We start from the raw sequence: 13,982 nt of genomic DNA on the forward strand, positions 1-13,982 counted from the left end.
AAAAAGAATGAATTAATGTATTTTGTAGCAATTTGAATAGAACAGGAGGCTATCCAGGAAGTAACCCAGGAACAAATAATCAAATACTGCATATTCCCACTTATAAGTGGAAGCTGAGCAGTGAGTAAGCGTGGTCATACAGAATGACTTAACAGACACTGGAATCTCAGATAGGGGAAAGTGGCAGGGCTGTGTGGGATGAAAAATTACCTATTGGGTACAATGAACACTATTCGGTCAACAGTTACATTAAAAACCTTGACTCCTCTACTGTGCAATTCATCCATGTGACAAAAAAACCACTTGTAACCCCTAAGTCTACTTAAATAAATAATGAAAATAATAATGATAATTGTACTCTTACTCTAAAAAAAATGTTAAATACAATTCAATGTATAAGACCACAAAAATTATATATTTAGATATAAATGTACCAAAATATGTGCAGGATATGAATGCTGAAAACTGTAATACACTGATGAAAGAAATCAAAGACTTGAGTAAATGGAGAGATATGTAATATTCATAGATTAGAATCCTCAATACTATTAAGATGTAAATTAATTCCAAATTAACCTATATATCCAACTCAATCCAAATCAAATTCCCAGGGAACATTTTTTTGGTAGATATTGATAAACAGATTTCAAAATGTATATGGAAAAGCAAGGGAACTTGAAGGAAGAGTCCATATCATTTTGAAAATGAAGAACAAAAATAGGAAGTCACACTGGCCAATTTCATGACAATATAAAGCTCCAGTATTCAAAATAGTGTAGTAACAGGGAAGCAATAGTCATATAAATCATGGAACAGAATATAAAGTCAAAAAGTATATCTACAGCATTACAATGACTGATTTTTGACAAAGATCCAAAGGAGATTAAGTGAAGAAAGTATAGTCTTTTCAACATTGGTGCTGGAAAAACTATACATCCATGTGTCTATTGTACAAATGAATTTTGACCCACACTTTATCAACACATAATCGATCATAGACCAACATGTAAAATGCAAAATAATAAAACTGAAAGAGAATATAGGAGAAAATCTTTCTGACCTCAGGCTAGCCAGAGTATTAATACAGTTTAGAAAGTTTAGAAAGTATTCAGCCAGAATAAGAGGAGCAAACAAAACGTAATAATACAAACTGTAACAAATGAACCTAACTGCATTACAAATTTATACAATATCTAACTAACCTAACTTACTTTCGGAATCAACATTTTGATTGGATACTATAAGTTAAAGACCAAAAGAACTCTTCAAAAGTACTTTAATTTAGCAGATGTGTTTCTTGCAGAAATATGGGTAATTCTGAAACTAATTTTTGCATTTACTAGGGTTAAAGCAATAAGTATATTATACAAATGAGAGTCAGGATTTTTTTTTTTTTACTGTCTGAGAAAGAAGTTATAATAAATAATTATATTAAAACTAGAATAGACTTTTGGTGTTGTATTGGAAAGTATGAATGCCTGCTCTTAATATAATTATGAGAAAAGATCATACAAAACGAAACTATACAGCATTCTATAAAATAACTAGCCAGCACTATTCAAAATCATCAGGGTCATGGAAGACAAGACTAAGGAACTATCACAGATTGGAAAAGACTAAGAAGACATGAAACTAAAAGCAATATAGTAACCAGGATTGGGTCCCAGAATAGAAAAAGTACATTATTAGCAAACTGGTGAAATACAAATAAAGTTCACAGTTTAATTCAAAGTATTGTACCAAAGTTAATATCTTAGTTTTTATAATTATACTAAGGTTGCAAGATGTTAGAAGCTGGGTGAGATATTTATATAAAAACTCTGAATTAATTTTTTAACTCTTTTGTAAACCTAAAATTATTTGAAAATAAAGGTTTTCATGTTACATGTCTCATAATATTAATATCATACTGACCCTTAGGATAGTATAGCATTTTTCTATCCTAAGATATAGTACAAAATTTGAAAATGGTTGTCATTGGGGGTATGATGATGATGATAATTCTATGTGAGAGAATTAATCAACTCAATTATTCTTTAATCTTAAAATAACATTGAATCAAGCATCTTCTAAAGTAAAGGTAAGGAAGCATTTCCCCCATACTCTATAGGATTGTATGTGGTACAAGCTAGAATGAAACTTACAGGATATGTCCAGGGGCACAGGACTAGTGAGTTGCAGAGCTATGGTTCACTGAGTCACCCTCGACTCCCCCCACCCACCCACCCCCACCCCCGCACCAAGTCCAGGGCTGTTTTTTGACAATCCTTATGGTCTCTCAGTAAATTTCATGCAATTTAAGAGTTTCAGTTAGATTGTTTTAATGAAAGTAATAACATTTGTAATTAATTTTGAATTTAGTAATGGAAGAACAAGGGAAATGTTCCTTCAATGAAATTTCCTTGCATGATTTCTTCAGATGGTTTTGCCATCACCACTTTCACTGAGAACATCACCTTGTTGGAAGATGTGATCTGAACAGATGAAGCACCTTTCAGGTGAAGCACCTAATTACCTCCCAGGGCTACAAACCCTCTGTACCCAACACATAACAAAGCCTTGTCATTAAAATATAAATTACCTTTCTCTTTTTGATCTATTTTAAAAGAGAATTGCAGGCCCAACAGCTGACTGGGAGGCAGGGAGTAGAAGAAATCATAGAGAGGAATGCAAGCCTAGAAAGAAAGATCTCCTTCCCTGAAAAAGAGCTCTGCTTTGAGGCTTGGGTGGGGAAAATGCCGGAGATTAAAGTAATAGGTGGGATGGGACTAGGAAATCAAGAAACAATTAAAGCAACATCTGCTTCCCATCCCTTCCTTTCTTTGCCTTTTCTTTATCTACTCTCACTAAGTTGGCTTTGCAGAGCAGGAAAAAAACTAAAACAGTCACCGTGGAATTTTTTTTTCCCCAAGAAACTTTCAGTACAAATAACTACAGGACACACACATCTCAAACATTAAATTAAAGGTCTTTTATCCTTTGCTGCCACCAAGATCCCCCCAGTTGTATAGAAATGAGAATTGGAAAATATTGCCTAGTAGACCTCGTGGGCAACCTGAACTTCTGAAAAACAGTAACTACAACAGATGTTTCTTTCATATGATCTGCGTTTGATCTCATAAATAATGTTTCTCTAACAGGGGCTTGGCAAAGGGTCAGGAAATGTGTATAATTTAAGAATAAAATATGGAAACAACAACAAAAAAAATTCCCATGATACCCTGAACAACTGTTGCAAATTCCAGTGATCAAAACATGGTTTATGTTATAGCCAATAATCTTTATTTTAAATGTCTGATTTCCAAAGATACACAAGTATTCAGACAAAGGGCAAACAGCCGTTTGCAATAAAGCCACATCATTTCATTTTGCAGACAATAGTGAAGAAGCCTTAGGACAATAAGTTACATATGGATGTCAAAAAATCAGGTTCTTCCTCATGCTGTCTACTAAAGTTTTGAGAATAAGCTTTTAGAAATCTAGTTTTTGGAAATTATTTCTCCAATTTAACTTTCAGGAATTTATTCAAATCTCCTAACTTTAAAAAAATTATTCCAGGAAATTCTTCATTTTGAAATAAACAAGTAGGCAATTACTCACAATGATGCTCCATATTCTTGAAGAGCACCACTGAGTCATTTCACCTCAATCTCATCCCTCTCCAAAAAAAAACAATTATTTCCTCCCACTTTTTAAACTTTTGTTCAAGAGTCCTTTATTCTTTCATGTTATCACTATAAATATTAAAACTGGTATTCTCAGTCTAGGAAATATACTAGAAAATATTTGATTTTATTTAAAATGTTGTCTACAAACAAATTGGTCAAAGAAGTTTAGCCTTAAAGCCTGAGTTGTATTTTTCTTCCCTTTAAGCATTGTTATCTAAAATAATTTTCTTCATCATAAGTCAAGTCAGTCATATCTTTATTTGGTGTCACTCAGAGAGCTATAATTATTAAAATGCAGACTACTCTCAGATTTCTGGAAAAAATGTGTGTCAGTACTTTAGTTGGATGTACAGTAATGCCACACTTACCTTAGTAAAGGAATACACATGGAATCAATGTAGTGTGTCATACAATGTACAGATAGTTATAATAAAATATATAAAATTCATGGCCACATTTTGGAAGAATGCCAAGCCCATGAAATAATATCTTTCCCATCTTTTTATTGACCATTATCATAGACCACATGCAGTATAAATCAGAAAATGAAACAATTTTGCTACGCTCAACAAGAGAAATACAAAATAATTCCATGTCTATAAGGAAGCAAAATCTTCCCCACACTCAGCAGTCACAATGATAAATCCAAGTGTGTACTCCTAATCCTTTCAACAGCCAAAGAAATAGGTTCCCCCCATTTTGATCATAAGTCTACTCTCTTACTTCATTATTATGTGTTTGCTGTTTTAATTCCAACTCCTCAAAAGAACCTATGCTTCTCTTAGGTGTCACTCCAAAGTATAATCTATTGTATTTCTAAACCATGAAACACAGTAATTCTTTAACCATATGGCTTTTAGTAACTGAAATGAGATCCCAGGAGTAAAATGCCTTATATTCAAGATCAGCTTCCTTCTTGAACTTGAGGTATAATAAGATATGAAAGTATGATGAAAGTAAGTGCAATTGTGAGAAAATGAATATTTTTAAGTAGTGAGAAATTCCCTGTAAAATAAACTCTCATAGGAATCCCTAAACTCAAAATAAGAATTACTAGTTCTCAAAGAATTCACTCTTCTATCTACACTTAAATGAAAAATGGTGATATGTTAAAAATGCAAATGCTTTTTAGTTAAATTTGTCATCATATGTTGCTGCTTTGTATGCACCATCTGTTTTTTTTTTTTTTCCTCTACATTGAATTGAGTTGCAGGGAGTATATTTTAAATGTGGCTAAGTTTAACAGACTGCCTACCCTTAAGTTATCTTTGTATTTTATGATACTTTCCTATTTAATATTGAATAGATATTCATATTTAAATAATGAATTTTAAAGAAGAAAAAAGGATTTATTCACCTTGAATGTTTGATCTAAAAAACTTTTATATGTTGGATAAAGATTACTACATTTAATAAGTTTTCCCTTAGGTGTCAATTATTTTAAATCCATATTTTACTTATTTCTATAAGAATGTGGTGGTTATTTAGACCATGAATACCTTTAAAGAGATCAAAAGGCTTTAGAAGACTAATGTATAAAGTAGAAATAAACTTTTTCTTTTCAATGATTTTGAGAAGATCCTTTGGAAATCAAAAGCAGCAGAGCCCACTACTGGCATAGTTGTTGAAACTTTTCTCTAGTCAAATAATTGGATGTTGCTTGGAGCTAAACTTTTGCAGGATAAAAGCAAAGTCTATATAAATAATATAAAATTTTCAACCAGTTTTTAAAACCTAGTGATTTATGGAATATGGTGCTGCAATCCATATAAAGGTCAACATTAGGATGCTCCCATTACCAAAATGTCATTTTGGAGATGTACATTTAGAAATCTGTAATTCTTCTGGACAACTAAGGACCAAATGTGAGATATGTCAGCCAAGTCACTGGAATGGCCCATGGAAAAAAACTCCAAAATGAAAATTCAAGAGATATGTGACCCTCCGTTAATTGCGTGGACTAAGTTTTACAGAGTGATAAATGTGAATTTATTCAACAAATATTTAGTATTTGTTATTCCACCAAGAAAGATGCCACAGAAATTTATCTTAGCTTTGGCTTTGAATACAGTGTACCTTAGTTTTTTATAGTAGTTGTAAAAGTTACAAGAAATTATTTAGTTTAAAAGAACAGAAATTTATTATGTCATATATATGAATACTACAAATCTGAAATTAGTATGCCTGAGCCAAAATTGAGAGGTCAGCAAGACTGTGTTCCCTTCAGAAGCTTTAGGGGAGAATCCATTGTTTGTCTCTTTCAGCTTCTAGTGGCTTCTAGTATTCCTTGCCTTGTTGTGGCACCACTCCAATCTCTACCTCTATGGTCATATTACCTTCTCTTCCACTGTCTTTGTTTAACATCCCCCACTACCTCCATTTTATAAGGATACATAGAATTCATTTAGGACCAGCCCCATAATCCACAAAAAATCTTTCCATCTCAAAATTCTTAAATTAATCACACTTACAAATTCTTTCTCCTCAATAAGAGAATATTTACAGGTTTCAGGCATTAGAACGCAAATGTCTTTTGGGGGCTGCTTTTCAGTATACCACAGAAAAATAAAATATATATCAAAAAATTCATAAATATAAGCTGATATTCATCTGATTTGGGATCTGAAAAATACTCAAGCCAAAGCTTACTTTAGAATTATAACAAGGTAGCACATTCAGATACCAACAAAAGTAAATGCAAATACTCTCTGAGGGAATGTATACTTGTCCCAAGACCCACAGGGGAGAAAAAAAATCCGAATAAAAATAAGCTCTTATAATCTTGAGATATATTCTATCTATGCCTATTTTGTAAAGAATTTTTGTCATAAAAGGGTGCTGATTTTTTTTGACTGCTATTTCTCCATCTATTGAGATGATCAAATGATCTTTGTTTTTGCTTCTGTATATTTGGTGAATCACATTTATAGGTTTACATATGTTGAATACCTTGCATATCTGGGATGAAGCCCATTTAGTTATGGTGAATTTTTTTTTATGTGTTGCTGAATACAGTTTGTGAGAATTTAATTGAGGATTTTTGTATCTATATTCATAAGGGATATTGATTTATCATTTTGTTGTTGTTGTGTCCTTTTCTGGCTTTGGTAGCAAGGTGATATTGTCTTCATAGAATGAGTTGGGGAGGATTCCTTCCTTCTGAATGTAATGAAATAATTTCTGTAATATGGGTACCAATTCTTCTTTGTAGATCTGATAAAATTCAGCTGTGAAACTATCTAGTCTAGGACTTTTTGTTGATGTTGCTGGAAGATTTTTTTATTGCTGTTTCAATTTTGTTGCTCATAATTGGTTTGTTTGGGAGTTCTATTTCTTCCTGATTGAGCCTTGGGAGGTTGTGTGTTTCCAGGAATTTGTCAATTTCTTCAATATTTTCGAGTTGATCTGCATAGAGTTTTTTTAAAATCAGATTTGTTTATTGAGGTATGTTTAAAAACAATAAAATTCATAATTAAAGTTTAATAAACTTTGACAAATGTGTGTGTTCATGTAATCACTATAACCATCACCACCATCAAGACATGGAACACTTTCATCAGCCAAAATGTTCTCTCATGCCCATCTATAAATATGTTGTTGAAATATCACCTTTTACTTTCTAAATAATTCATTTTGTATTTCCAAAATTCTCTTATATGAACATAGGACAAATATCAAAATCAAGAAATTAACTCTGAAACAATGCTATTATCTAATCTACAGATCTTAGTAAGACTTTGCCAATTGTCTCAGCAATGTTTTTTATAGTGAAAGGAAACCAAAATTTGAATTCAATCATCTTGTCTCTTTAGTCTCCTGGCACATGAGAATCTTTCTTTATCATGTTACAGTATACACAGATGATATTTTGTATTTTTGTGGGATCAGTTGTAATATCTCCTTTTTCATTTCTTATTGAGCTTATTTGGGTTCTTTCTTTACTATTTTTGGTTAAATATAGCAGCAAGTCTATCAATTTTATTTATCTTTTCAAAGAATCTACTTTTTGTTTCAATAATCTTCTGTATCATTATTTTATTTTATATTGCATTTAGTTCTGCTCTGATCTTAATTATTTCTTTTCTTCTGCTGCATTTGGGTTTGGTTTGCTCTTCCTATTCTAGTTCCTTGAGACAATTCATTAGATTGATGATTTGTGATCTTTCTGTCTTTTTGATGTAGCCATTTAAGACTATAAAATTTCCCCTTGGGACTACTTTTGCTGAAACCCACAGATTTTGATAACTTATGTCCCCTTTGTCGTTTAGTTCAAGGACTCTTTTGATTTCTACCATAATTTCCTCCTTGACTCAGTAGTCATTCAGCAGTAGGTAGTTTAATTTTTATGACTTTGTGTAGAACTGAGTGTTTCTATTGGAGTTGATTTCTGATTTTATTCCACTATGGTATAAGAAGATACATGTTATAATTTCTATTATTTTAATTTATTGAGACATGTTTTGTGGCCTAAAATGTGATCAATATTAGATAATGCTCCATGTGCTTATAAAAAGATAAATGTCTGTTAGGCTCATTTGGTCTAGAGTCCCACTTAAGTACAGTGTTTCTTTATTTATTTTCTTTTGGCATGACCTGTCCAGTTCTTTCAGTGGGGTGTTGATATACAATAAACCAAAAGCCAGCATCATACTGAATGGGGAAAATTAGAAAGCATTTCCACTTAGAACTGGAACAAGACAAGGATACCCACTGCCATTACTTCTATTCAACATAATGATGGAAGTCTTAGCCAGAGCAATCAGAAAAGAAATGGAAAATAAGGGTATCCAAAGGGGAAAAGTGGAGACCAAATATCACTCTTTGCTGATGATATAATTTTTTTGTAGTTTTTTTTTTTATTATTTCAGCAAATTGTGGGGGTACAAACGTTAAGGTTACATACAGTGCCCTTGCCTTCCCTCCCCCCTCGAGTCAGAGTTCCGAGTGTGTCCATCCCCCAGACGGTGCCCATGGCACTCATTATGTATGTATATACCCATCCTGTCCTCCCCCCTCCCACCTGCCCCTCACCTGATAAATGTTGGGTTTTTCTGTTTTGTTTTGTTTTGTTTTTTAACATTTTGGTTACTTTTTTTTTAAGGTTAATTAACTTGACCAAGACCAGGTCAAGGTATTTTTTTTTTATTTCAGCATATTATGGGGGTACAAATGCTAAGGTTACATATATTGCCCATGCCCCCACTCAAAAGTGGACATATAGGAAAAACATTTATCAGGTGTCAGGCAGGTGGAAGGGGGGATGTGGGGATGGGTATATACAAACACAATGAGTGAGATGTGCAATGTTTTGGGGATGGTCACACTTGAAGCTCTGATGATATGATCTTATGTTGAGAAAACTCCAAAGATTCCACCAAGACACTCCTGGAATTGATAATTAAATTCAGCAGGCCAGGCACGGTGCCTCATACCTATAATCCTAGCTCTCTGGGATGCCAAGGGGTGGGTTATCACTGGAGATCAGGAGTTAGAAACCAGCCTGAGCAAGAGCGAGACCCGTCTCTACTAAAAAATTAAAAACCAATAAAAAAAATTAAAAAAATAAAACTTCAACATATGAAAAAGAGATGAAAAAATTCAGCAAAGTCTCAGGTTACAATAGCAATGTACACAAATCAGTAGAATTCCTATGCACCAACAACAGTGAAGCTGAGAATCAAATCAAAGGCTCAATACCTTTCACAATACCTACAAAACAACAATAACAAAAAAAAACAAGGAATATATTTAACCAAGGAGGTGAAAACTCTCCACAAGGAGAATTACAAATCACTGAGAAAGGAAACTGCAATGATGTAAACAAATGGAAAAACATATCATGCTCATGGATTGGTAGAATCAATATTGTTAAAATGTCCATGCTACCCAAAGTGATTTACGGATTCAATGCAATCTGCATCAAAACACCAATGTCATTTTTTGCAGATCTAGAAAAAATAATTCTACATATTCTTTGGAAGCAGAGAGAGCCTGAATAAACAAAGTAATCTTAAGCAAATTAAGAAATCTGGAGACATCACTTTGCCAGACTTTAAACTATGCTACAAGTTATAATAATCAAAACAGCATAGTGCTGGCACAAAAATAGAGACATAGACCAATGGAACAGAACAGAGAACCCAGATATAAAACCATCCACATATTGCCATCTGATTTTGACAAAGTAAACAGCAATATAACCTGGGAAAGAGAATCCCTATTTAATAAATGATGTGGGAAAATTGAATACCCACACGTAGAAGATTGAAACAGCATCTATATCTGTTACCACTCACAAAAATTAATTGAAGGTAGATAACAGACTTAAATCTAAGACACTAAACCGTAAGAAGTCTAAAAGAAAATCTTGTAAAAACTCTTCTAGATATTGGCCTAGGCAAAGAATTTATGAAGAAGGTCCCAAGGGCAATCACAACCACAAGAAAAATAAATAAATGGAGCCTTATTAAATTAAAACAATTCTGCACAGCCAAGGAAACAATTAATAGAGCAAGTAGACAACTTATAGAATGGGAGAAAATATTTGCATGCTATACATCTGATAAAAGGCTAATAACCAGAATCTACAAGAACTCAAGCAAATCAACAAGAAAAAAATGAAACAATCCCATTATAAAGTGGGCAAAATGTATCAACAGAAGCTTTCAAAAGAAAATGGACTAATGGCCACTAAACATATGAAAAAATTCTGAACATCACTAATCATCAGAGAAATGCAAATCAAAACCACAAGATATCTCCTAAGCACAGTGAGAATGGCTTTTATCAAAAAGTCCCAAAACAATAGGTGCTGGTGCAGATGCAGAGACAAAGAAACACGTATACACTCTTGGCGGGACTCCAAACTAATGCAACCTCTATGAAATATAGTATGGAGATTCCTCAAAGAACTAAAGTAGACCTAGCATTTGATCCAGTAATCCTACTGCTAGATATTTACCCAAAGGAAAAAAAGTCATTTTATCAAAAAGACCCTTGCAATAGAATGTTTATTACAGCACAATTCACAATCACAAAGATGTAAAATCAACCCAAGTGCCATTACTTCATCAGTGGATTAAAAAATTTTGGTATATGTATAGCATGGAGTACTATTTCACCATAAAAAAATGAATTAATACCTTTTGGAGCAATCTGGATGGAACTGGAGACCATTGTCCTAAATGAAGTGTTGCAAAAATGGAAAAACAAACACGACATGTACTCATTATAAATCGGAACTAACCAATCAGCACTCATGTGTCCAGATAGAAGTAAAACTCAACTGAAATGATGCAGGTGGTCCATAGGGGATGGGTGAAATCATACCTACCAAGTACAAGGATCCCCACTTTCACCACTGTTATTCAGAATTGTACTGGAAGTTCTCCCTAGAGCAATCAGAAAAAAAGAAAGGAAGAAAGGGCATCCAAATTGAAAAGGAAGAATTCATATTATCTTTGTTTGCAGATGATATATTCTTATATCTAGAGAAACCTAAAGACTTCACAAAAAAACCTATTAGAACTGAAAACAAATTCAGTAAAGTTTCAGGATACAAAATCAGCATACATAAATTAGTAGCATGTCTACATGCCAATAGTAAATAATCTGAAAAATAAAGAAAGAAAGTAATTGTGTTTATAATAGCTATAAATAAAATAAATACCTAGGAATAAACTTAACCAAAGAAGTGAAAGATCCCTATAATGAAAACTATAAAACATCTATGAGAAAGATTGAAGAGGACACAAAAACAAGGAAAGATATTATTGTATAATCAATATTTTTAAAATGCCTATACTACTAAAAGCAGTCCATAGAGATTCAATGCAATCCCCATCAAAATACTGATGACATTTCTCACAAAAAATGGAAAAAATAATACTAAAATTTATATGGAACCACAAAAGACCCAGAATAGCCAAAGCCATCATAAGCAAAAAAGAACAAAACTTGAAGAATCATATTACCTGACGTCAAACTATTTTACAGAGCTGTAATAACAAAACAGCATGGTACTAGCTTAAAGACACACACATGGACCAATGGAATAGAGAAAGCAGAAATAAATAGACACATCTATAATGAACTTATCTTCAACAAAGTTACCAAGAACATACAGTGGGAAAATGACAGTCACTTCAATAAATGGTGTTGGGAAAACTGGATATCCACATGCAGAAGAATGAAACTAGACCCTTATCTCTCACCATATACAATAGTAGAATCAAAATTTATTAAAGGCTTAAATCTAAGACCTGAAACTATGAAGCTACTTAAAGAAAACTTTGGAGAAATGCTTCAGGACATTGGTCTGGTCAAGGATTTCTTGAGTAATATCCCCAAAGCACAGGCAACCAAAGCAAACTTGGCCAAAAGGGATCATGTCAAGCTAAGAAAGCATGATAAAGGAAACAACCAACAAGATGAAGAGACAATTCACAGAATAGGAGAAAATATTTGGAAACTACCCATCTGTCTCGGGATTAATAACTAGAATTTATGAGGAACTTCACAACTCAATAGGAAAAAAAGAATCAAATAATCCAATTAAAAATGCGCAAAGGATTTGAATAGACATTTCTCAAAAGAAGACATACAAAAAGCCAACAGGTAAATGAAAAATTTTCAACATCATTAGTTATCAGAGAAATGCAAATCAAAACTACACCAAGATGTCATCTCAGCCCAGTTAAAATGGCTTAACCACAGGCAATAATGAATGATGACAAGGTTGTGGAGAAAGGAGAACCCTCGTACACTGTTTATGGGAGTGTAAAGTAGTGCTACTACTATGGAAAACAGTATGAAGATTCCTCAGAAAACTAAAAATAGAACTACCATATGACCTAGCAATCCCACTGCTAAGTACATACCCAAAAGAAAGAAATTCAGCATATCAAAAAGGTATATGTACTTCCATATTTACTGCAGCACAAGTCATAATAGCCAAGATTTGGAATCAACCTAAATGCCCATCAATGGATGTATAAAGAACTTGTAGTATATATATATATATATATATATATATATATATATATAATGGAATATTATATAGCCACAAAAAAGAATGAAACCCTGCCATTGGCAACAACATGGATGGAACTGGAGAACATTATGTTAATTTAAATAAGCCAAGTGCAGAAAGGCAAATCTCACATGTTTTCACTCGTGTGTGGGAACTAAATATTAAAAACAATTCATCTCATGGAGACAGAAGAATGATGATTCCCAGAGGCTGGGAAGAGTAGTGGGAAGGGGTAGGGATAAAGTGAAGATGGTTAATGGGAACAAAATTTTAGTTAGATAATTAGATAGAATGAATAGTATTTGATAGCACAACAAAGTAACTTTAATCAACAAGAAGTTAGGGTATACTTTAAAATAATAAAAGAGTGGAATTGGAATGTTCCTAACATAAAGAAATGATGCATGCCTAAGGCGATAGATACCTCATTACCCTGATTTAATTAGTTCACATTGTATGCCCATATCATAGCATCACATGTATCTTTATACACAACTCTTATGCACCCATAATAATTAACAATTTTTACAAAATTTTTAAAAAAGGAAGTAAACTTGAAAGTCATTCTCTATAATTGAATAAGATGACTCAACATCATAAAGATGTCAAGTCTTTAAAACTTAATATATAAATTATCACAATCCAAATAAGACTTTTAATTTCTAACAGTATAGAAGTTGATTTTAAAGTTTATATTAAAATAATATTAAAATTTAAAATAACAAAAAAATTAAACATCTAGGCATAACTTGATAAAATATGTACAGAATTTATATATTAAAAATTTCAAAATATTATCGAAAGAAATCAAACACCTAAATAAGTAGAGAGACATACCACTGCTGTGGAATGGAAGACTAAACACAGTAAAAATGTCCATTCTACCCAAATTGATCTATAGGTTTAATGAAATTCCTGTCCGTTCTACCCAAATTGATCTATAGGTTTAATGAAATTCTCAGCAAGGTTTTTGGGAGACATAGACAAGCTAATTCTAAAATTTATATGGAAAGGTACAGGCCCTAAAATAGTTAAACAGCCTTTAAAGAAGAAGAAGAAAGTCATGGGAATCACTCTACCCATTATTAAGACCTATTATATAGCTATCATAATCAAGACGATGTAGTATTGAAAGAGGGATAGATACATAGATCAATAGAACAGAATAAAAAGCACAGAAATAGTCCCACACAAATATGTCCAACTGATTTTTGACAATGGTGCAAAATCAATTCAATGAAAAAAGGATAGCCTTTTCAACAAATAGTGCTGGAGCAACTGGA

This window comes from Microcebus murinus, chromosome 5, assembly GCF_040939455.1.
Source record: "Microcebus murinus isolate Inina chromosome 5, M.murinus_Inina_mat1.0, whole genome shotgun sequence".
Lineage (NCBI taxonomy): Eukaryota > Metazoa > Chordata > Mammalia > Primates > Cheirogaleidae > Microcebus > Microcebus murinus.